Source organism: Anser brachyrhynchus (assembly GCF_964034855.1).
Source record: "Anser brachyrhynchus genome assembly, chromosome: 13".
Lineage (NCBI taxonomy): Eukaryota > Metazoa > Chordata > Aves > Anseriformes > Anatidae > Anser > Anser brachyrhynchus.
Window position 1 is genome coordinate 4,987,475 of NC_137708.1, and position 26,170 is coordinate 5,013,644.

Here is a 26,170-nt window from a genome sequence, read left to right on the forward strand (position 1 = left end):
ATATCTGCAATCTGTGATTGTCCCGCAATAATATTTGATAACTGAAGATATTCTGTGATGAAAGAAACTGCCTCCTTCAACCTTTTGTTTTCCAAGGCTGATTGCCTGTGGCGTGATTGTTTTACCTGTGTCTGAACAAGAGAATACGCAATTTACTCAGTGCTTTAAATCAGGGAACTTACCGTGAATGAAGAATAAAATGTTGCCCTCGCTCACAGGACAGCACTATGGACTGTACAATAATGTAAATTTAGCACCTATAGAATTCTTTGTGTTGTTACAAAATATGTAATGAAACTTCATTTTGTCTTGAGCGTAGCCAGATCATTAAATGCTGTAGGCAGCGTACAAAGAACCACAACACCCTTGCAGATCTGTAGACAGTGGATAAGCAGAAAGGAATTCTTAGAGTTCTTTTAATGTACTGTGTATATATATACATATGTATTGTACAAAAGCAAGGTACAGAATTAGACCAGAAAAACAGAAACTTGTTAATGAACTTCCCATTCGCTATAGTGATTTTGCTAACCACAATTAGTCATGTTGTGCAATGAATCATGATTCTTTGAATAATTCCGTATTTCCCTCCCTCCCCTGCCCAACACACTTATTTGTCACAAAGCATTTGGGTCTGAAAACTGTCCTGGTGAATAATAGTAAAAAGGAAAATGTAAAAGAGAGATGTGGCTGATGCATTTCAGGCATTGAAAAGAACTTGAGAACTTATAGTCTGAAGTCAAATGGCTTTTCTTATGTTTATCTATACCAGCACCTTCTTTCTAGACAAGAGAAAAAAAAGTGGGCAAGGAGGTACTAATTCTTGTCAGCTTGTGATAGTGTTTGTCTTAGTTATGCTTTTGATTCTGATAGCCTTTAATGCATTTTACTTTCACAAATTAGTCCAGCTTCTACATCAATGAATTCCCCATTTTAACTACAGGGTGTCTGAACAACCAATTTGTTTTGTGTTTTCACTCGTTACTTTGTAGTTCCCCATGATGCCCTACAAAAGTTCTTCAAGCCTTGTTCCAGTACAAGGAAAAAGTAAATAGGCATTCTTTGCCATCTCTGTGCCACTCAATTTATAAATTTTCTATCACACTCTCAAAAGCCAACTCTTCTGGCAGAAGAGGAGTTGTTAGCTGTCTCTGATACAGAAAGTATCCCATATGTTTGATTATGCTGTCTCTGCATTTTTGGAAATACCTTGCATATTTTTTCAATGGGTAGAACCAGGATTACATACAGTATTGACATATCTAGTAGTACCCTAGATGTTTTTCATGATTAACAGCCAGAAAATTACAGCTGCAGACTGTTGTCAAGGAATAAAAGTATTTTTAATATTTAGATTGATATTAACTGACAACTAGATGAATCTGAGGTGAAGGTTTGCTTGTCATTTAATGTTTTTCAAATATCTGACTTGAAGTGAGAAATAGCTCTTGCTTTAATGTATTTACATCTCATATTTGAAATCAGAATAGTGATAGGACAATTAAGGATCATAGTATCTCTCACATACGTGAAATCAGTGCCTTGTGACATATACTTGTCAGCATTATAAAGAGCTCCATGATATAAGAAGACTTAATGTTGACATAAGAGGATTTAATAAGAGAATTAATTACGTATGTGCTTCTTTTGTACAGAACCATAAGATGACTTGTATAGGCATAACAGCAGATATATGATGGCACTCTCTTAAAAGTTTCTATAACTTTTGAAGATGTTTTTGCTTTATAAATACCTCAACAGCAGAAGGACTAAGGAGAATCTCCATCCCTTACTGGGGAGCCTCATGGCTCTCTAGAGCTGCCAGAAAGAAGGCTGTAGCAAGGAGGGCATTGGTCTCTTTTCTCAGGTGACAAGTTACCGGGTGGCATGAAGGAAAGGTCTCAAGTTGTGCCAGGAGAGGTTTAGATTGTTGTTAGGAAGAATTTCACCATGGAGAGGGTGGTCAAGCGTTGGAATAGGCTACCCAGGGAGGTGCTGGAGTCCCAGTCCCTGGATTTAAGAGACATGTGGACTTGGCACTAGGGGATGTGTTTTAGTGGTGGGACTGGGTAGGTCAGGTTGGTGGTTGGACTTAATGATCTTGAAGGTCTTTTCCAACCTAGATGATTCTATGATTCTTTGTTGCCTAGTTCTGTACTCAGAACACACATTTTACAATCCAGGCAGGAGTAGGTACCAGCCATTTATGTTTTATGTTTTTTCTGCATGTTTACTGCATTTGCTGAAGCTGACCCTCCAGCTTTAAAACAGAGGAACAGAAAACAAACAGCAAAAACACGCAGAAGAAAAAGCATTGAAAGTCAGGAAGCTGCAGTGGCTATTTTCCATGGACTATTGTGCAGCAGTCCTGTTAGAAACAGATTAAAACAGTGGGGCAGCAGTTGTACTGGTAGTACCAATATCTGTTGGTGTTATTTTTCCCCAGACATGGAGATAAAGTTTTGTTGCAATTTCATCTTTAATATATACGCATTTCCAAAACGAAAACAATTTTGATATCTTGGACAAAGTGAATATGAAGAAACTATAAAAATCCAAATATCTGATTGCTTATACTTTCATTATTTGTAAACACTCAGAAGTTTTCTAATGACATTGTGGCTGCTAATCTGAAATTTTCCTGCATGCAGTTGACATATCTCAAACTTTGGAAGGTTTACAGATAGTGATTCTAGTTTCTGAGTTTCAGTACTAATATGTCTGAAGTTGATCAATGGAGGGTAATGAAAACAGTAATTTTTGCAAGGAAGTAATCTCAAATTAATGAAGAGATCTTTATTTTATTTTATTTTATTTTATCTTATCTTATCTTATCTTATCTTATCTTATCTTATCTTATTTTATTTTATTTTATTTTATTTTATTTTATTTTAACCCCTGGTTAGATATCCATAACTTATTTGCCTTGAGCAGACCAGTATTAACCTCTCCCTTCATGGTTGAATAATCAAATGGATTTTCTATTTTTTCCAGTGCTTCATTCTTTTGGGACCAGAAAGGTGACAACTGATAACAATCCATTACTTTAAACAACTTCTGTATTTCAGAGAAAAATGGGGACGTTCAGATCTTTACGTTATCCATACATGGAAATGTATGAGAAACGTACACAAATCCATCTTTGTTCAGATGTCCACAAGATTTAGCAAGAAACAGATTAAGGGTATGTAAAACAGGATAGGTTGAATGTTCTAACATAGTGAGAATTGAGTTTTGCAATCTATAATGGAGCTCTACAGTTGCTTAGTTGACAATGGCTAAGGCTGTGAGTGAGGTTTTACACTTTTTGCAAGTCAGCAATAAAGGAAAGTTTGTTTTTAGCTTGCTTGATATACTTCGCTTGTCTTATTTTGAACCTCTTTCTTTTCAGAGTTGCTTTCATGAAAATGTATATTCTATTATTTGGGCTGTAAGGGAAAATCCTAGCTATCTGTGATCAAATTTCACATACAGTATGAATAGGCTTGCTATACTGAGATCTGAATTTATAGAGAGTGATCAATTGAAAGCACATCATGTTGGTCTTCTGCAGAAGTCTTTCACAATAATCAGAGGGAGGAAAAAATCTTTCTGCTTTTTAATTTTAATGACTCTTCCTTCCCACAAACTGTTCAAACCCACAGACACAATTTCCTTACTTCAGTTTGAAGGCTGTTGATTTTGCCAAAAGGTGTGATAGGATTCATCCACCTTGAAGTATTTTGCATGATCATAAATACAAGCTGTTTTTGTCTTCTGAAGAACTGTGCCTTTGGGATGTCCTGTCACTGTCCTGATGTATATCTGAAAAATTCAATGAACATAAAATCCAAGTAAATTCTTTCCTTGTAATGAGCATACATAGAGTCAAATCACAATATTCACTAATGAAATGGGATAAAAGTACACAAATGTTCGCAGTTCCATGATTTTGTGTGTGTGTGTTGTTATATTTAACACAGAATAATGAAGAAAAAAAAAAGAAGAAAAATACATGATGATTGCTTTTTATCCTGAATTTTGTGAAACATGCAAGAATGTTTCTTTGGGTCAACACCAGCCTCTTTCCTAAATAAATCTAGGTATGGAGGCTGCAGAGAAAGTTTTCTGCAAATACAGTAGCTGAAACTCATTCATGTCTAAAACAGCAAGGAATTTGGGAATATGCACCCAATTTTCAGCCTTTAGTTTCTACACCTCAAGTTGTTTTTATCTTAATATTTCAACTCTTAAGAATACTTGTGTGCTATTTCCTATAAAAAGAATATCTATCTTCTCCCTCCTTTCCCAGAACAAATAATTCTCTTGTCTGACTCTCCAAAGGATGGGAACAGCTAACCATGACGCTAGCCTGACTCTTCAGTGCAGCTCATCTCCTCCTGACTTGTTGCTGACAATAAGGGTGAAACAAGAGCTGGTGTTGTTTGGGCGGCTTGAATTGAGGACAAGTGAATCAAGTGACATTTGGGAAGACAAAAGAATAGGAAATTGCTCAATGTGAGGCTGCAGAGTTACTTTGAACTCTATTTTATCTACACAAGGGGACCCCCTCAAGTAGATATTTATCCCTACTAAATGCACTACTTCTCAAATAAGTGAAAAGATATTATAAAACTTCGTGGGTTTTAGCACATCGGAGCTAATCCAGGATTTTGTGCTAGTTAATGTGTTTATATACAAATATATTAGAAAGATAGTCTGTATACAAATGTTTTTGAGGACAATAGGAAATTGAACTCGGGGCTGAAAGCCTGAAGGTTGGCTCAACATTTTGAAGTGTGTATTGTAATGGGAGTTTCCCATCAATTTGTCTGCTGGTAGTTGTGAGATGTGTCTCTTCGTAGCTAGAGGCAGGAAGAGTTTTGTCTGAGAGCTGTTAATTTAAAACAAACAAGAAATAATGAATAATAACCTTACTACCAATTTAAACAGGATTTTTTTGTGTTTTTTTACAGTACAGACTAATAATATTAAAAATTAAATCTAAATTGTAACAGTTTTCATAATATAGTGGCCTAAAGCAATAAACTTAGTACATATTTACTAATTATTGATACTTCCTATCACCCTACAAAGCAGAAGTTCTTCCTACATAAAAATTTACATTTGCGAGTGGTCCAAACGCATAGTATTGAGCAAGTGTAAGAGCAGCTGAGAGACTGGCTTTGTTAGTTGTGGATTGACATAGAGCCATCAAAGTTTCTGCAAGCAGCCTATTTGTTTTTAGAAATGTCAAGTTCTCACTAAAAGTTTTTGTCAGGCAAAATTAGTATTACAAATTATATTAATTAGAGTATATCAAGCTATATTAACCAGGATTTAATTTATTTGTACATATATATATATATTTTTTTTTGTATTAGAAAGCTTTAAATGGTTACACCAACACTAATTAAAATAAGTGTACAGAAATCCTTTTCTATTACCAGTCTGCCTCTCTTGTTCAACTAGTAGACTCCGTGATCCTTGTGTGTCCCTTTCAACTCAGGATATTCTGTGATTCCGATGTCAAACCATGCAGATAGTTATAAAACAGAATTTAGAAAAAACTACTTAAATTTAAATAATGCTGAATATTGCTGTTTCATGGATCATTAAATATACAGCAAACTTCATTTTTTCCTGCAGGTCTTTGAACATAATGTCAGATACTGAGCTCAAAATAACATGACAGTTTTCTGAGCTTTGCCTCAAAATGTGCAAAAAGGAGCATTTCATTGAATTTATATCCATATATCGTAGTTTAAGGATCTTGCAGCCAATTATAAAGACTATAGCAAAATTTTGAATATTGGAAAGACTGCAGAATTACAATTTATTTCTTAAGATTTAACGTTTTTGTTATGTAAAGATAAGTAAAAATAGTGATCATAATTGTTGCTGATTTTGGGAGTTTAAAATGGAACTGCCTGCCCCTCAAGGTCTGAGCTACAAATCTCTGGTGTTGAGTACGTTGGCTTCTCTCCTTCCCTTGCCCGCTTTTTTCAGACTAAGCTCTGACGAGTTTACTGGGGGCTATAGAACATCAATACGGGATTCCGTAATTTTATAATGTCGTCTAGGGAGGAGGTATTTTTGTCCCCAGTGCTTTCTTCAAGAAGCTTTCAGCAGAGGACTTCTGTCCTATCATTGCAGAGAAGAAATACGCTCGCAGTTTCAATGAACAGTGGAGCAGGCTGAGGAGAGGGGGAGGCACGTGTGTGTATCAGAATGATTTTTTCACTTAAAAATCTGATAAATACTACACAATGCTATTTTTTCTGCCAGAGGATATCCAAAACACGAACATGGGGATGATGGGTCTTAAACAGAATTTACCGAAGATCTGGGCCTTTGCGGTCTGGTATTTGGTGTCCAGCAAAGATGACATAGGGCATGGTGGTACAGGCTGAAGGAACAATGGTGTTGCAGGCTGAAGTTTAGCCAACCATTTCCAACTTGGTATACTGGCAAATAATAGTCTAACGCTGATGAAAATATACTTGGAGGCCCTCTGATGTAGTTAGCATTGCTGCCAACTTCAGGTGCATTGTATTTTTGCACTGAAATTTTCATGAAATCTCATGTGCTTTTTCCTAACAGAAGCACAAAAGGCTTCCTTTTTCTTAAAAGATGACTTTAAATTCTGGTCCTGAGTTTTCAGGTATGTGTTTCTTAATTAGTGAACTGCACCTGTTAGCCTGTAAATTATCAGCTCTCTCATTATAACCTACAGGCATGTGCGTTCTTGGTTTTGGCAGATAGGTTGGAGGGGATGGGGGGAGTTGAGAGCTGGAGGTGTTTTGAGTTGATTAAAAAAGTGGCTACTATTAGAAAGAGCTGTTTCGTTGCCTGAGGTTTAGTTTAATCTGGGGAGAAATTCTTTGGAAGCCTTTGGGCATTTACAAATGTTTCCACATGTCAAGGCAGTTTACGTGGTGAAACAGTTTTGAGCTGTGAAATGAGTGACTAAGTGCAGTGACCTGGGTTGTTTTAAAGTGTTCGTCTTAGATAATGACGCATTGGCAATTTAAAAATCAGTCTTCATTAGTTTCAGCTGAATGCAAGCCAGACTGCTTAGTTTAAGAGAAAAAAAAAGAATACTGTGTCAACAAACTAACCACAGGAGGTTCTTGCTTCATAGTGATGCTCAAAAATGTGCTAAAATGTTAGGAGAGTGTGGGAAGCCAAAGAATAAAACCTCCTTTTGTCTGATCTGACATGTAAATAAGTGCATTGATCTGACGTAAACAAGTGGATTAATCTCAGTTCTAATGGTTTGCAATGATCAATATGCTTTTGTTATAAACTGCTACTTGTAGGAGGGGAAGAAAAACCCTCTACCTGCCCTTCACCGATTCTTATCATAAAAGAAAACATTAAAGGAACAGCAGGACAAGATGTATATTTCAAGCAAAACAGAAGAGGTTTTCTTTTCTGTTTGATTTTGCACTTGGGGAATTTTACTTCATCTCTCCCTTCAAAGGTAGCAGAGAATTCATTTACTGTAGCCTGAGGTTATGATAGCAAAACAAAGACTTGCAGCTTAACATACTTCAGAAAAAAACAAAACAAAACAAACCCAGAAACACAGAATAATTCAATTAGGCTAACTGACTTAGTTGTTCTTGGACACTTGTGAAGCTAGGAAGGACACACAACTTCAGTTTTTAAAGGAGGTAGTCAGTAAACTGAGAAGAAGAGTCTGGGAAAACAAAAGGAGAAAAATTGACAGGGGGCACTTGGACAAGAAACATCACTCAGTTTTCAGTTCTTCACCTGGTGAACGGGTTTTTAAAGTGCAGACCAAGAGGTCAGGCCAAGAGGGCTTGTCAGTTCTACAGGTAATGACTTTAGTCAAGAAGATAAAATGTTCATTAAAGTTGAGGTAGCTGAATATTTTTACAGGTGGACGTATGATCACGAGAGCTATGTCCCAATGATAACACAGCTGTTTCTTCTCTAAAGAAAGTTACCTAACCTTAAGTGAGTAATTTGTCTTCAAGACTTGATGTATTATCCTTTTAAGTGACTTTTTCTGCTGTCCTGAGACTTCATCTGATGAATTTTGAAAGTGAACAGATGTCAGACAAGCCTCCATTATTTCTAGGATATTTTGGTTAGCTGTACTGGAGATATTTAAGGCCTTAATATGGTTGGATATGCTGATATGAGTGCCATCATATTGCTAAATTGAGCGGCTCAAGACTTTTTGACCTACACAATGTCGTATATGAGCTTGAAAATTATTTGGGGATAAATTTTATATGTAGAAATCTGGTGGATTTTTATGAAAAACAAGGACTGCTAGTGGTTTTTGAAGTAAACCAGCTTTGTATCAATCTGTATCAAATCTCACTGATTTCCTTATTTAAGGAGTGTATTTCTCTAAACTGCACTATCTTTCAGTTCCAAGTCTTCCCTAGCCAAATTAAGTGCAGCCATTTCTGCCATCTGCTTCTAGTCAGCATCCCATTGTTAAATGTTTTTAAATAACAAATCAAAGTTTAATTTCTTGGCAGCCCCATCCAATCAACCTGTCTTAGATTTCCTAATCTGCCATTATAATTTTTTTTTTCTCTCTTATAGGGGAAAAAAGTCAATAAATGGAAACTTGAACCTCTAATAGGAAATATACATCACAAGTATATGTGAATATACTACAAGTTATTTATATTATTCCTTGTGTCTTTTGCCATCACAGAGGAAGTGTATTGGCAGCCCTCTGCACTGTAGACTCCACGCCACTATAGTTGTTTCCCTGGAAAGGGAAGAAAGCTTATGTATGCCTGGGCTTAAGCGTGAGCAGTCAAACTAGGATTTATGTGTGCGTAGTGTGATCCTTAGGATGCTTTAGCAAATGGACAATTCCTTTTGCCTCCTTTGCCCAGCCCTTCTGAACTCGCTGGAGAAATTTCCTACTACCCTGCTTGCAAGTGTCACCTTTCTGTGACTAAACTTATGTATCCTTTGAAGGGTGACGTTTTAAGCTCTGCTTCTCTCCAAATGCTGTTCTTTGCTTCTTTGACTTCAGAGAAGAAGGAATGCTAGCTGATCTTTGGCTCATCTTCTCAACTTCCCTATTTTTCAGGCTAACAATTTGAATGGGCTTGAAACAATTTGTTCCTTAACTTTTATATAAAAATGTCAAGGGAAAAAAATTATTCCCTTCTTCCTATGTTATTTCAGTTTGCCTTTCATACACAGTCACCCTAGTGATATAACTCATCCTTTTTTAAAGCAAAACCAGGTATAAGTAGTACTCTTGGTTTTACCATTTTGTATCCAGCAGTTTCCATGGTGCTGAAAATTGGTTTTTAATCTCCCCAGTTAAAAATAGAGTTTAGTTCAATAAACAAGAAGATGAAATCAATTCTCTCTTCTCTTCTTTTTTTTTCTTTTTTTTTTCTTTTTTTTTTTTTTCTGGGAGGTGACTACATCTTTCCCAATTTGCTATGTATTCAGTTCTTCTCCAAATCTTGATAAGTAATCCTGCTTTTAAAAGCATATTTAGCTTCATTTTTGGAGATGAGAGTTACAGATGGTGAGATTTTTGTAAAAAATATTTAATCTGGAAATAAACCAGAGAGGATTTAAAACTATGATGGGAAAAAACAGATGAAGAAAGGAAACCTGAAGTGATCCAGGATGTTCAAAACACAGCTTAAGCCTGTTATATTTAGTATTTTAGGGCCTGTTTACATTGTATTGTTCTTCTATACAGAGCTGTAAGCTTAAATTTCAAAACTTTTTGTACGGACATCATCTTTTATACCAGTGGGGACCATGTGAATTTAGAAGTTCTGTTTCTAACATGATAGTCTACTAATGGTGAAATAAATATTTCTTAATTTAAAGAAGGTCAAAGATTTTTGATCGTCTGTACTTTTGACCTTCTTTCTTCAACTCAAAACTTGTGTCTTATGCTTTTATTAATGAATCGATATTTTTAAAATTGTAAATTTTACTAAAGGAAAAATATTGTAGAAGTCTGAAATAAAAAATTTCAAACAGGCATATGAAAGAAGGTAGTGGAAAATGTCTCTGTGAGATTGCTTTCAGTTGAAGAGCTGTAACAAACAGCACTTATCCCTTTGTTGGCAAATGTAAGATCTGGAGGCATAAGTGGACAGCTGGAAGTGCTAAAAAGGCATAGTGCTGTTTTTATAACAATAAAAAAAAGGAATTGAGTTTCATCCCACCTGTGGAAGACCTTTTAGCATTTTAGAGAAAGAGAAATGTGTGCTCGTCTGTAAAACCTTAAAAATCACTGAATCAGCATAGCTTAGTGGATATTGTTTCAGGAAAGAAACTTTCAAGGCCTTTAAAAGGGCTTCAAAAAGTGAATATGTTACATAAATAAATAGATATCCTTAAGGAGATAGATAGTTCATTACTTCTGAAAAAACAACTTTCTAAGTATGTCACAGCTGGGAAAGATGCATCTTTTTACTCTTTCTTAAGAAGTGATTCCTTTTCACATTTTATTTTAATACCCAAAGAGAATGATATGGACCACAGTTAGAGGCTTAAAAATGTTATGTGTATCACTTATTATTTGATTCTTTAAGGAATTATGCTTCACCGAATAGGAAGATGGGAGGAAAATGGAGTTTTGTTTGGTTTTAATTTTGTAACAATTCAGAGTCTTCTTTTATAAGCTATGAAGGAGAAAAAAAAAAAAAAGTTATTAAAAGATCTTTTCATGCCTATGATTGGCAATTTAAGTTTTATTTTTCTTTTGTCCTCATGTCATTCCAGTCATTCCAAAATGACTTTTGCCTTGGGATCTAGATTCCTTCTGTAAGAGTCTTCATCTATCCTACGTCTAAACCCAGCTGTGGCTCTGCAATCTCAAAATAAAATGTGAACTAGAGGAAAAACACTCGAGGTGAATTTTGTAGCTTTTGCTAAACAATCTTGTGGTCTAGAAGATTCTTATTCATATATATTAACATGCTGTGATGCCCTTAGAAGGCAGCTAAGTCCTGAACAAAGGTGGGTAGCCAGCTCTGCCCTCCAATCCATTAACTGCTCCTTCCAATTTGTTTGCAAACTTGCTGGAAGTGCACGCCATCCCCTTGTTCAGACTGTTGACAGCCCCAGCAGCAACCACTGAGGAACACCACGTGTAACTGGCTACCAGTTATATTTTGAATCAGTGTCCAACCCTTTTTCTCTTATCCTTTTTTTGTTTAGACATGACTTCCATGTAGATGTGCTGCATAGTCATCACTGAAACTGAGTTGGGGCTGACAATACTGGACGTCTTTCTTGCAGTTATGAAGATGAGCGTAATATTTGCCTTTTCCTAGTCATGGGACCTCTTAAAATCATCCTGATCTTTGAAATGACACAAAGTGATGACTTTGTTCAGCTCCTTGCACAGCCTTGGATGCAGCTGATCTGATTTCGTGCCTGATCTTGCATGTGACCAGCTTATCCAAGCAGTCCCTACCTCAATCCTCCTGTATTGTTTGTTTGTAAGTTTTCTTTCCTGCATAAACTTTGCTACTAGATGCAGGCGAGTGCAGTGACTGCAAAAACTTGCAAGTGAAGACTGAGGCAAAGACAGCACCAAACACCTCAGCCTTTGCACAGTTGCATTGAGGTACATAACACATAAGGCTGTTACAGTCTTTCATAAGTGCTGGAATTGCATACTCTTTATTGAACTGGTTTCTAAAAGAAGGTTATGTTTTTACCATGAGGTGTTGCTATTAATCTGTAATAATGCCAACTTAAAGACTAGTAAGAGTACCCCATCGCAGTAAAACAGTTAGAATACAACTAGGGATTTTAAGAAAATGGAAACTGAAGAGGTAGTATGGGTTGAACATACGGTCAAACCAGAATGCTTTCTTCAGATTTTCAATAAAAGTTCTGAAAAGCAGCCAGAAACCATAGTCTTGTACTGGTGGGCTGACACATAGTACCGTCAAAACCTCTGAGGTCACTCATGCACTTTAATTATAGGTGGGAACAAATACCTAGTTTAGTCAGAATACTGTCTGTTAGTTAAGATATATGTAATATATCTTAAGATATCTTAAGATATATAAGATATTAAGATATATGTAATATGTCTTAGCTGCCTCTTCTTTCTCTGAAAATATGGCTGAAATTTGTATGCAAGTTTTATCTTGTCTCTCATAAGATTTATTCTTTTCCATGGTTTTTTTTTTTAATATATATTTTTTGAGTCAGACTGCAGTCAGGTACATGGTTTATATGCCTCTACAAATAGAGATATTATAAAAGGGATCTAAGCTTAGAAATAATTTTTCTTTGAGTTATCTGGACATGTATTTGAAATTGCAGCGGCTGTTACTTTTACATTGTCAAGCTGACGAATGCAGATGAACATTGCCACTGGAAAGGGAAGGGATACCTTGCAGTATAGGATATGTTATTCAGTGTTTGAGATCTGTGCATTCATTAAAGGTAATGAGTATCCCAAACAGGCAGCCCTGTCAATTGCAATAGTAATGAATCAGGAGAGCTGAGTTTTCCATAGATCTGAATGTATTATTGTGAAAACAGTTTTAATGACTTCCTGACAAAACACAATAAAAACGTAGTGCAGCTAATTAGTTTTGTTTATATTCCTTTGACAAGAGGGCCATGGCATGTGCTTGTTATTCCCCATGGACTGCAGTGTTTGGTTTTACTATGTACACTTTATTTTCCAGCATTTAGATTATAAAATAAGAATGAGCTTTCTGTTTTAGTCCCTTCTTCCTCTGATGCCTGTATCAACTGTGTGAAAAAGTCACATAACAATTACGGTTTCCTAGAAAGCTGTATTTTTGCTGGAAAACTTGAATTAAGCATCTGGACATTTTTCTACTTTCTCTGCTCTTATATGTTTCCATTCTTCTTTTAGGTTAGCCATCTTTACATTTAAATAAAATAGGTTTTCCTGTACAAACATATGTGCCTGCTCTTTTGTAAAGAAGAATAGCTAAAAAAGGAAGAAGAGCAGGAGATAATTTCATTACTTGATTTAGAAATGTAAGTTTATAATGGTAACAAAAATACAACTTTATTTAAAGTGGTACTGAAACTTCAGTGGTAGTAAGAGTGATCAGACTACCAACCATTCTTCTTAAAGGATTACCTCTATATTCTTCACAGAAGTAACAATGAACATAAAATTCCTGTGCTGAGAGCAAAAACCAGCTAAAATATGAGCCTTATTCTAAATCTGGGTGAAATTCCTAGCATCTCTTGGGATACTTTTCTGTTAGATACTTTTGTCCCTGTTCTGATTCTGATAAACATAGTTTATCTGACATTAATATCAATCTGGGAACACGGTTTTACTCAAGCTGGGTTCTTCTCTCTTACTAGTATCCATAGTACAGATGTAAATAAAGTAGATGGGTCAGCCAGGAAAAGATTAAAATTAAAAAGAAAGTCAAACAATGAACTGAAGAAAAAGTACAAAATAGTATCTTTGGTTGAAGTCCTCTAAATGCAGATCTTCTTAAGCAGTGAAGTTGAACAAAAAGGCTGAACTCTTCGGAGGTTTATATCATTTCTATATTTATTCAGTTAATGTCTTCTGTTATCTGGAGGTGTTTAGTGATTCTCTAATAATTACATATATGTTTGTACTTTTATTTTTTATTTTATTTTATTTTATTTTTTTGTAATAAGGTTTTCTTCTAATCACTTCTAAACATGACCATTAAAATTCAGGAACTGGATCAGCTCCAATTGTTTTGGAAGTATACAGAGTTTTATCATTTAGTTCTTGTTGCTGTTCATGAAAACTCAGTTAGTGGCACAATTGGAAAAAAAAACAAACAACACCATAAACCAGTTTTCAGTTCTTACTTTGATTTAAATATTTTCTATTCATTAAAATTTATTTGTGATTGAATATTACCAGTATTACAGAAGCACTGAGAAGCTCTGAATAAGAGTTTATATCAGAAACTATAGACATGGTAAGCAAGAAGAAGAAAGGCTATTTTCCAACTACATTTAATCTTACAAGATAAATGTATGGGGGAAGAAAGGAAGCTTCTTTGTCATCACTTTACAGATCAGACTCCAACAGTCTTTTTTTTTTTTTTTTTTTTTTCCATCTCTCTCTCCCTCGTTGTCTCTGTCATTTGAAATACCTTGAACACATAGACAACCAGGTTCCTATAACAGCAGAATTTCCTCCTGGGTGCCCAAATTGGATTAATTACTATAAACCATTTTATATTATATTGTAGAATACATAGAAGTAATGAGCCAAATTTTCAGTACAATAGAGCTTTCCATCATTTTGCCAAGTCAAGTCAGTGACTGAGGGCAGTTTTCAACACCCTGATTGTGGGAGTGTTCCTACCTGTGTAGAAGCATAGTATAGTGTAAGAATATCTCTGTTACTTTGGGCATTTTTCACAATTCTCTGCTAAGCTTCCTGTTCGATAAATTGCATGGAATTATAAGATACTGTATATAAAATGTTTATAGGACACTGGATATGGGGTATATCCCAAGGTAATATGGCCAGTTCCATTCTTAGTAAAATATGGTCAGTAAAACCAGATAAAGCAGAGTTTGGGTGTTTCTGTAGTAATAACATCTAAAACAAAAGAAAAAAACCACACAGTTCTCTATAAAAAGCAAGGCATAGCGTTACTGAAGGAGTTTAGGGTTTATCCTAGACATGAAAACAGAGTATATGGGAGGAGTGACCTAAGGAATAGAAACTACTTGAATAAAAGAAAAATCTTACTTATATCAGTATTTTAGAAAGACACCTTATTCAATATCATTCATAGGAAACCTGTATTGAGAGAATTTTCTTCTATTTCTTTGACATTTCACTCCTAACTATATGTTGCTGAACATTATTTCTTTAGAAAAGAGCATTTTAATTTTGTGCAAAGAACAGATTTCTTGACGTATTTTAATACAGGATGGTAGAGCTACAACTACAAATACTTTTTTTTTAATTCTTTTTTTTTTTTTTTTGTCTTGTTGTTGTTCCTTACAACCTACAAGGCAATTAACTTTTATTTTCCTTTTAATATAAACAAACACTTCCTAATTATAGTAATCAGTTCACATGCAGTAATAGCATTAGCTGTGGTAATTATTGTATGCATCACCTGGACCTATTTGGTTTGATAGAAAAAATCAATAATTTTCAAGCAAACAGGAGTGTGATGCTGATTATGTGTTTGAGTGATCAGAGATAAGATTGCATTTGATTAAATGAATTGGTTAGAGATTTTAGTAATTAATATTCTTTGTTAAAATACAAAGAACTCCTAAATTAATGCATATGCTTTACCCTTGCTGATAAATCATCATGCACGTTGAATGCCATGATTTGAAATGGAAAAACAGAGTGGCAGCATGATATCAAGGATTCAAAAAAAATAGATAATAAAAAACCAAACAAACAAAACACCATTCTTTCAGTCTTTCTGTTAGTCACTTATGCAATACTGAAGATATAAATGCACAAAGCGTTGTAAAGTCTTGCTTTTGGTGCTGTCTCATCTATCAGATAAGCAGTCTTGTATGAATTTCTTTTTCTCTACAATATGAGAACAAGAACGTATTGTTTTCAGCCTAGCTGATTACTGATCTAACCAGCAGATAGTAATACATAGCTTAATTAAAAATAATAATAATAATAAAAAAATCTTGCAGTCTCCTTTGTGTTTAATGTTTCAGGATAAAACATTTCATGGAAGATGACTGATCATGCGAATGGACAAGATATTCAGCATTAATGTAAATCCAACACAGCAAGATAATTGGTAGCTCTTATATGTAAAGAAAACTTAAATTTTATTCAGAATATAAAGATCTTGAATAGAATTACATAGTTCAGTGCACCAATTTTCAGATTCGTTTTACCTAACCACCTAAGTTATTCAACAAAATAAAAAAGAGGAAAAAAAAAAACCAGACCATATGATACAGTATTCCTACAATGGATGTTTTTTGTATGTTTTATACATAAAAATAAGGTTGTGCTAATTTTAAAATTCATTTAAGTTGCCTGGATTTGTGTTATCAACAAACTAGTAATAGTTTGAGCAGGAATTACTTTCATTTAAAATAAACTTAGTAAAAACTGAAATCTTGATCAATGTGAATCTATAAAGGTTCTCACTCAGCTGCGTTATTCAGCAGACTGAATCAAACCCCTTTTTGGATACCCTGATGGATTGTGATCTTTTGAAGAAAAGCATTGTAGATGTGATTTAAAAGGTCCACAAACAAATATCAGAAGTTAAAAAAATAAGTGATTACTACAGTTTCCCTGCTATGTTAGTGCAGTAAATACTAAAGACTTAAAAAACTACAGTACAGGACTAATTTGAGGTATTACATTTTGTGCAGTACCACAGCAGAACCTCAGCAGAAGGTATGGGATGAGAAGAGGAACCCCTGTTTCACTTCCCTTACTGTAGGCAAAATGGATTGTCCTATACAGAAATAGAATAACAAAATAATACAGAGTACATTAATTTTTTAATTAAATTATAGTTGCAAATGTGGGCTGGCTGAGCAGCAGTGAATCCTGGCTTTGCCCTCACTTTTCAGTGGACACAACACAAGGGGACCTGTTATGAAGATGAACCTGTTTAAAATGCTGGCTTTACAGCATCCATAGTACAGTATACAGAGTACATACGTTAGAGTATTCTGAAGCCCAAAGAGTTAAAGTACCCTGAAAATATTTAATGATATCAGTTTGTCTCAAAATGAGTCCAGAACACACTCACTAAAGCAGTGAATATACTCACTCATTAAACAGTCTCTCTATATCCAAATTGTGACGGAGGGATATTCTCTGTCGGTAGTATTCTTCTGTTTCTCTTTGGGCACATTGTGTGGAAAAATAACTGCCTATGCAACGTTTATCTGTCAGCTCTATCTTGGTGAGAGTAAGGAAGCAGTAAAGAAAAAGAGGACTCAAGTTCATATGACATGAAAACAATTGGGAAAACAAAACCGAGCACCAGCATTAATTATGCTACACATTAAGTAACATGTTTATGAAATGGCAGCTGCATGTGTGCTAGACAGTTCAGAGAAATGTGAGCTAAATATTCAACTGAATGGAAAGTTATGCCATCACTATGGTAAAAGCAGAACCAGTTATTTGCTGAACATTGCTGAAGGTCTAGCTCTGCATCCCCAAAAGAAAGTTTCTGTGATCAAAGGAGGCATCTTGTACTCATCCTCATCTTGGAACACTACTATATCCATGACCAAAGAGAATCAGTGAAGAAGCATCCAAAATACAGGGTTAGAATGAAAAAGGGGTGGAGAAAATGCCAGGAAAGTATTCTGTACATCAAGATTATGTTTTTTTGTTGTTGTTGTTGATGTTTTTTTGTTTTTTTTTTTTAATAACTGCATGAATTTACACCTGCTCCTCTCAGCAACGCTAGGCTACATGAAAGTGCTTCTCTGCACATTACAAATTATTCTACAACAGCACTAACTTAAAAAATTGTGCTGCCTGAGGTGCTTGTTACTGCTTTATCTGTAGACTTGAAAAGGACAGCAGAATGAGAAGTTGCAGGCAAGTAGAAATAATGACCAGAGGCCTGGAGATGCTTCTGTCTGAAGAGTGACTACAAGAAACAGAAATCTTCAAATTGAAGAAAGGGCACCTGGGTGGGAGATGTGATATGACAGAACTCTAAACCCATGGGTGGAATGAAAAAAGGAGATAGGGAGCAACTGATCACTGGTCTCCAGAAGATGAACTAGAAGGCATCAAGTTAAGCTAGCATCTAGAAAGTTCAGAAAAATTGAAATTCCCAGCTAAAGTTAAGCTCTGGAATATTTTGCCACACAGTGCTGTTGATAACACATTTTACATGAATTGAAATTGTAAGAAAATCCACTGGGAACTTTAATAACAAAACAGTGGTAGTTGTTCAGGAGGTTGCTGAGTCAGAAATTAGAAGAAGCTGAGGAAGAATTCCAAGGTTGTGTGTTGTTGTGTCTGTCCCTTCTTGGGGATGTCACTAATGGGACATAACCCAGAGTTTGACAGATCTGTAATCTATATGGCTGTTCTTTAACATGTAGTTTTCAAAGATACATCAAAGTATATTTTGAAATACTAAAGCAAGCTGGATTTTAAATTGGAAGATTTAAAGATTGACAATTGAATGAAGTGCCTGCTCAGAACTCAAGTCTAGCTCACAGCCACAAGATCACTAAAACCACAGCAGCTGCTGGGGACAGAACTCAGCCGGGCACTGGTAAAAATACAGAGCTGGAAGCAGAGCAACAGGGCAAGAACCTCTCAAAATAGATCAGACTGCTAAGAAAATGCTATGTAAATATGTGTATATATATTTTTTTTCTGTGATTAATTTCAGAAATAATGCTGCATGTGAAGATTTTTGAAGGACATATCACATTAACTATAGTACTTCAGTAAGTTGGACTGTATTACAGAAATTATGCTGCAGGAGAATTTCTTCACGTTTTTGGTATGTGGTAGAAATGCTAAACAAAAAAAAAAAAAAAAAAAAGGAAGACTATTAAGAGCATTTATGGAATAACTTAAGTCCTTCCACAGCCTTAATTTATATACAAACTGATTCTGTCAGCAGGTGACAGGTAATACTAAAGAGGTTACCCGTCTTCTAGGGATAGGATTTAGCCCTTTTGGAGCCTGATTGTTTACAGAGATGAAGAGGCTTTCAGGGGTCACCAAGAGAAAGGATAGGGCAGGGAATCTAATATATAACCCTGTAAGTTTAAGTTTCCACCAAATGAGCACAGGGAGATCTTACATACAGTGATGAAGCTGAGCTGGCTTTTCGTGAAATATAGCACCCTTTGTCGCAGGGCAGCGCAGCCGACTGCTGGTTCCAGAGCTGTGGCTGTCACTGCGCCAGCCTGCAAGGGCTGTTTCTGTAATTGATCAAAGGTGCAATTGTTCCCAAGTTGGCTGCCACTGTCCTTGCTCTTCTTGCAATTCTACCTGCAATGTCTGTTTGTTTGTTTTCTTCTAATTTTTACCTGCCCCCTCCTGCCCTCAAAGTTAAAGAAGGCTACAAAAGCAAGTAAACAGAAAGTTTAATTTGGGCATTGTCTTAACTTCAAAAATGCTCAGAATCTACATTTTTGTGCCTTGGAAGGTCATCTGCAGAGAGTGTGAATTGTATGCATGTTTGAAAGAGAAATTATGATTGCTATAAACTGGAGAAAGCAATGGAAGAGAAGTTTTTCCTTTCCTGCTACAAACACTTTTATCTCCCTGGCACCTGTGTAACAAATACCAATTTAATGCTGTGCAGCTTCCAGGGCTCCCAACAGTACACAAATTTAATCGATATCAATATAAAACAGATGAATGATTACCTTACTTCAAGACTACAATTTTTAACATTCTTTTCACTCTGTTTACTATATCTTAAATTATCATAAAGATAGGATTACTATAACAAATCCAGTCCAGATGTTTTGTTTATCAAATTCTGTTTCATGTTTTTGTTTTTGTTTTTTCTTCTTTAAAAGAAGATGATTTCTCCTATTTACTAGAAGCAGAGTTGTTCTTTGGGTTCACTTAACAAGTGCTTCTTTTTAGTCATTCCCTATTGGAAAAGCTTTTGAAACCACTGTCTTTAGCCTATTAAAGCTGAAATCTGAAGTCTTTCAGAAAGCCATTTCATATTCTAAATTTTATAGGGTGAATTGCTAAGTTGTCTTGTTTTGCCGCTTTTTTTCTGTAAGTAGCAATCTTCAGGCAAACATTTCTGAATCTCAAAAATATTCTTGCTCTGAGTATTAGTGCTACATCTGGAAACTTTTCATTAGCTCTAGCCATATTTATCATGGAGTTCACTAGACTTCAAAGTACCATTAAAGACTGTAACAATTATCCCTAATGCTACACAACCTCTGTACTCACAAAGAGTTTGGTTATGCTGAGCAACACTGACTGAAGAAGTAATCATGATTTAGGAAACCAGATCAAAGCATTGTTTTGGTAGAATATATTTAGTAGCTTTTTCTGTGACTAGTGATTAAAACGTGTCATTAACATAAAACCTTGCTTGTGAACAGGTAAGAGATAGATTATGCTGGTACACAAAGATTCATAAATTAGTTTGAAATGAGCAGGTGAGATTCAGCCTCCTATCTGTTGGAGAAAAGTGCATATAATTTTTATATATGAATATGCATTATTTGTAATCTATGCATTTGGATATTTTTAATATGAATATATATATTCTTAACTACTATTATCTGATCACACCAAAAGTGTGTATTGTAACCTGACTAAATCTTAGGCATCATTTATAAAAGTTTGTCCATGTGCTAGATTTATTGTGTTTTCATGGCAGCAGGGTTTGGGAAAGAAACAGATAACTTTCTGCACAAGGGCTGCAGTTTTTACGGATTTGGTCTTTCATTTGCTGATTTTGTCTGCATGTTGGAGAAGGTGGGCAATAGTTCTTTTTACATTTGTTAAAAAAGAGATAGAAGGGCCAAAGAACTGTCTCTTAAAATTTCTAGGTGTATTGCATTTCCAGATTTCCCAGGATTTTTATATAATTTTCTTTATCCAAATGGGTAAGAAGAGTTTCATGAAAGTAATGTGAAAGCTTAATAGTAAAATGATATTTTCAGATCATGAAGTGAAAGAAAAGATTTGAGCCATTCCAGACATTTCAGTTTGGAGTTTTATGGAGAGTCTTTATGATCAACTGTAATGGTCAACAATTCACACAGGACCAAGAGTTTGTGGATCTTCTGCCTGAGAACAGTTCTTTTTTTCCTTTCTCTCTTTTTTTTTTTCTTCTTTTTTTTTTTTTTTTCTGTACTGAAGCAGTCTCTGTCAAAAATCTGCTTCTTTTAATATATGCTTCTTGCCTAGGCTAAGAAGTTTCTTCATGTACAGATTTCATTTGCACTTTCTCACCTTTGCAGGAATGTAGTTCAGCTACAATTAACACCTTTATTTTTTTTTCTAGTATTTTTAAACACCAAAGAGAAAAAGAGAATCTAATATACAATCAGTGAATTATCTTGGATAATTTTGTAGCTAGCCCCAGATGGGGGAAGGCTGGCCACCCTGGCTTCTTGCAACAAGCCAATGCATTGGTACCAAGCACATTTCAAGTCTGTTACCCCTTCACCCCTCTTTCCCTCACCCCTGGGCCTTTCAGAATTTATACCATTTAAAATCAGTGATTTTGCTTTTATATCATTGAGCCAGTTGCTACCACCGTTTCACTTTTTTTACTCTTCTCTTCTTGGCTCTAGCCTATTTTCTCACACTTTCTTTCTAACAACTTATCAATTTTCTCAGTAAACAGCGCCAGGGTCATCCAGCTATGCTGCATCAAAGCTAAGCCTCGGATCACAGTCAGCTGAACCTCTAGGTTGAGAGTTATATCTCTAGGATAACTGAAGTGCAACAGGTTTAGGAAATACATTTCCTGAACAGATCAGACTGGATTGGAACTTAAGTGAATATTTAAATGTTTCCTTTGGCTTTATAAAATAGAGATAGAATTGTCATAATCTTAAGTTTTTCCTAAATAAGGGTATTAGTTATAAAGTTTGAAGAAGTTTGAATTTGAAAGTATCTAATAGAAACATCTTTAATATCATAAATTTGTCTTCCTAGATCAATCAGCATTAAAGCTTAGTAGTGAATTTTTTGTTGAAAGTTTTCCAAGAAGCAGTATTTTTCAGGGAGCTATATTACAGTAATAGAGAATACTTTTAAAGATTAGGTATATCACACAAAGTAACAACCAAACATGTTTGTACCACTCATCCTTACTGGATGTACTTAAATAACTTTTTATATACACTCAAATATTAGATCCTGTAAGATCTTTGGAGAGATTTCCATGATTTCAGTGGCTCATGAAGATAAAAACTCCATCCTTGTTTCAGTCAAAACAATCTGTATGGAATATTTGAACTTAAATTTCAAAGAAATTGGGGAAAAATAGTGGGAACTGAATTCCTTCTAAATTCCTGTTCATTGCTCAAAGTTGTCAGAATTTAATTTTAAAAGTTGCTGGAAGATTTTTAATAGACAAGGGTTGTCTTTATTAGTGAACCCCTACTCCTCTTTCACTGATTTTACTGAAGTCTATGACTATACAGAAAGCTGATGTTAAGGACTGACTCACAAACAGCAGTTGCTTAACTTGACAGCTGTTGTTTCTGTTCAAAGTGGTCTGCTCCTCTCCTTAGTTAAGATTCCCATGTTTGTGAATCAGCAGCTTAACCACTATTTTTGTTTCATATTATGTTAAGCAGTCATTGATTTTTGGCTTTCATTAATACATTTCCAGTAGTTGTCAATGATTCAGTGAATGTTAAATGGGTGTTAGAGCCTACAACACGGAGGCTTTCTACAAGTCACATGTTTAGCCAGCTCTATTTGTAAATCAGAGTCCAAAGAATGGTACAAACTGGATATGTTTGTCATGCAGTAATATCCCAAGCTCATCTGTAAACAGTTCCTAGCTACTCCTCAGTGATAAATGATGATACAGTCCTTGACCAGAACAAAACGACACCCTAATAAGGTTTACATGAACGGTGACAGGAGAGAGATGCAATCAAATATACACAATTTTCACATGCAAGTATGTGCTTGCTTTTATTATTATAAATAGTTAAAGTGTAAGTAGTAAAGCACTAGATCCTCATTTCTGCTGTGGAATTATACTTAGCCTTGTGTGCTTATCCAAAGGAAAGTGATAGTTCTTCGCTTCCATTTGATCTGTTTTTTTTTTTTTCTTTTCCCTCCTGCATAATGAAGAATGATGATACTTTTAGATGTTGACATTTTAGAAAGCTGAGATGGTATGTAGTAGACTACAAATGATGAAAGCTTAATGAAAGTTATTTTCTCATAATGGCTCTAAATTGGCTATTTTGCAGAGTGAAGTGAGTCCAGTGGATTGAGATTGAACTTCTTACCCCTCTGTAATCCTGTAGTTACCAAAAGTAATGTGGAATCCAGAGTTAAGAGAACTGATTTAACTTCAATTTTCACATTATTCCTATATGTAGGAATTTGTTACTTCGAAGAGAGGAAGGATTTTTATGTCCTGATATACTCTGTTGTAAGCCTGGAAGTCAAAATTGGAAACTATCTTTTATGAATATACTGAAAGATAATAATGTAAAGCAGCAGGAAATGGGGATTTTAAACTTCTAAACTAGGATAAAGCTTTCTTATTATTCAAATTACAAACCAAAAGATTTTACTGTTCAAAACATTTCTAGGTCAAAGACCCAGTCCTCCAGCATTAGTCATATCAATAGAAAAAGTTTTTTTTAAGACATGGGTATAAACAGTTAAAAAGCTAATTAATATACATCTTTTTATTTGAATTTGCTGAGCTGTATTGCTATATATGGCTTTTTAAGAGCCATCATTAAAATACAATAGCATCTGTTCACTCTGTTCACACCTTCATGCATACAGCTGAATCTTGTCAACGTTCATGGAAGTTATGAATGCTAAATGAGAAGATATTTTTTTCCTGAGTTTTTAATGCACACTTTTGCATTTTGGAAAGTCCATGAAATACTGAGAACATATCAGAGAAACAGGGATGGAATATAATGCTATATGTATATCATCTATGCATACTATTAAAAATATACTTTTTTTTTGTTAAATGCTATAGTAGCGTTTAGTAAACTACATCATGTAAACTAGGATTTTCCACAAAGGTAAAAATTCAATCTGCCAAGACAAGGGTGGTGAATCCAATGAGATATCTTTTGAAGATGGTCAGCCTTGATTTCTTATAGAGTAAGAAGGTTTAAAAGATATAATAAAATGCCACAAACACATACCCAGCTTACTGTTTCTTTCCCAGAAACTTATTTTAACCATATATTATAACCTGATGGAAAGTTGAAGAGATATTGGACCAATCTAATCTTTCCTGCTTGTATGTGACCACCTTCGAGAATCGATATACTGTTTACTGTAGAAGCCTTTAATTGTTCTCATTTTAGTCTAAATCTCTGTGCAGTCAGCAATTAGTAGATGTCGGTCTGTTTTTTTCCCAATTCTGTCAGTTTGAGTAAATAGTATTCTGGGAAAATTCAGTAAGTCATCCTGTAATCATTTAATGTATGTACAGCTTGAAGGCTCCTAAATCTTGTTTCTATCTGGGGAGTTAGGAATATTGCTCCCCAAAACATAATAAAATGCTAAATTTTCCCAAATCTCTCTTAAAAAAATAATAAAAAAAAAAGAAACAAAAACCTCCCAAAGCACAAAAACCGTATTTCAGAACACATTTTTCAGTACCTAGAATTCATGGATATTGTCATCCTTATTCATGCAGACATTCTGAGGGCACAATGATTTTGCACATTCATGCTACAGTTGGTCATAGATCCAGGATACTAAATCGGAGACATGCTAATAAATTTCTGAAAAGTTGTGACTTTTTTCTATCCTCAGTTGTCAGTATTTAGATACAAACCTATATGATCTAACAAATATATTAATAATATTTTGGGATGTGTACATTTGTAAGAAAGGTTGACTTTAGTTCTTGTAACTAACTGAGTGTAAAAATAGGGTGGTAAAATTTTGAAGGTCATAAAACATCATCAGCACAGTATCAGAAATAGAAATGTTTTTTTAGATCTGATGTAACTGTATCAGTTTATTAAACGTAAGCTTCTATTCTAATCTGTAGGTGATTGGTAGAATTAGTGAGAAAAACCCCGCTTTTGTAAATCTCCATTTTGCAAGCCTGAAATTCCCAGTAAACTGTTTGTTCATCTTACCAATTTGATAGAAGTATGTTGTTGAACTTCCTAAAGATATATTCTAGTTGCTTGGTAATGGATTGTGGAACAATTCATTTAAAGTTCAGTGAACACAGAACTAGAGTAATTTATTCAAATCCGCCACTTATTAAATCAGGATTTGACTTTTTTTTTTTTTTTGACTAATGAAATGGACTTGAAAAGAATTAGCTAAACCTCTGTGGAATTGTGACAAAGTAATTCTGATGACTATGTTGTCTATTAAAGTTTTTACTGCCAGTAAGTAAGCCAAATGGAGATGAATACATTTCCCATTGTTTTGTGGATTGTCAGAAAGGGATTTATATTTAAACAGTTTATTGTCTCAACATCCTCCTCCTTTCAACATAAGTAACATGGAGATAATATACTTGCATTTTTAGTAGACATCTGAAGCATCTGAATATTTCACAAGATGTGATGTTTTCTTTCTCTTTCACTAGTAAAGTGAGTTAAAAAACAAAGACAGACTGCATGTGTGGAATTGGGAGAATTTTCTGATGAGCATGAATAATTTAATTCCTTGAATTTTAAATGTTGCAACAATAAATACATTTTATTTTAAGTATCAGTTTTGGCCAAATTTTACGAATGCGTGTATTTCTAGTTGGATAGTTGCTGCTTCCTTAATCTAAAACATAGGCAAGACAAATATAATGTGACATTCTAAAATGTCAAGCTCACCTGCAGTCACTGGATTTTACCATGGATCTCTACAAGCTTTTGATCAGACCCATAAAGTTTATTTTACTTTTTGTACAATCTGAAAGAGGGATGCGAGGGATTCTGATGGTTGTATGGGTGTTATAGCATTATCCTCATTCTACCTATAAATCTTATCTGTAGACCAGGGCACGAGAGCCATATGTCCACTAGGAGAAAACAAAGCAAGTCACATCCACAAGTTTACAAACTTATTATAAAACTAGATATAAATAATGAAAAAAAAATACAATTGATTGTCTCCCTGGCGAGATAGTCTGTAACGTTTTTTCTAAATACCAGTCAAGTGTGGGATCTCCAGCTATATGCAAGTCCAAGACAACTCATCTTATTTTCTTCCTACCCATCTTCCGTTTTGAAGGGAACTCGGATATGGACAGGGTGCTGCTGAGAGGACATGACATGGTAGTGTCTGCTTGTGTCTAGCTGCAAGTTTTCTCCTAGGCAGAGTGTCTGACCCAGGCAAGTACCGGCAAGTACGTTTATTTTATAGCAAAAGTGTGTTCTGTGCTTCCTCTGGTTGGTTTCATCACAGGATAAAGTGGACAAAGAAGGAGTACATGTATGTTGTAGATCTTATTATCTAAGGATATAAGTTAAACAAAGTTTGGATCTAAGTCCTGAGGCAGATACGCTCTTCTTCCGGTGGATTTTTACA

At 35.0% G+C, this 26,170-nt stretch overlaps 1 protein-coding gene across 34 annotated transcripts in view; it reads left to right on the forward strand.

Annotated features, from left to right (window-relative positions):
• The window catches only part of PCDH11X (protocadherin 11 X-linked), a 484,442-nt gene that overhangs the window by 122,582 nt on the left and 335,690 nt on the right, over positions 1-26,170 (forward strand). For 3 of the 34 annotated variants that reach the window (XR_013938710.1, XR_013938711.1, XM_080553218.1), the window contains one exon: positions 1-24,234. This exon is cut by the window's left edge. The exons of the other annotated variants lie outside the window; for them this stretch is intronic. The gene's annotated coding sequence lies outside the window, so the exon portion shown is untranslated. Of the gene's footprint in view, positions 24,235-26,170 lie in introns of those variants that run through there. 34 annotated transcript variants of the gene reach the window in all.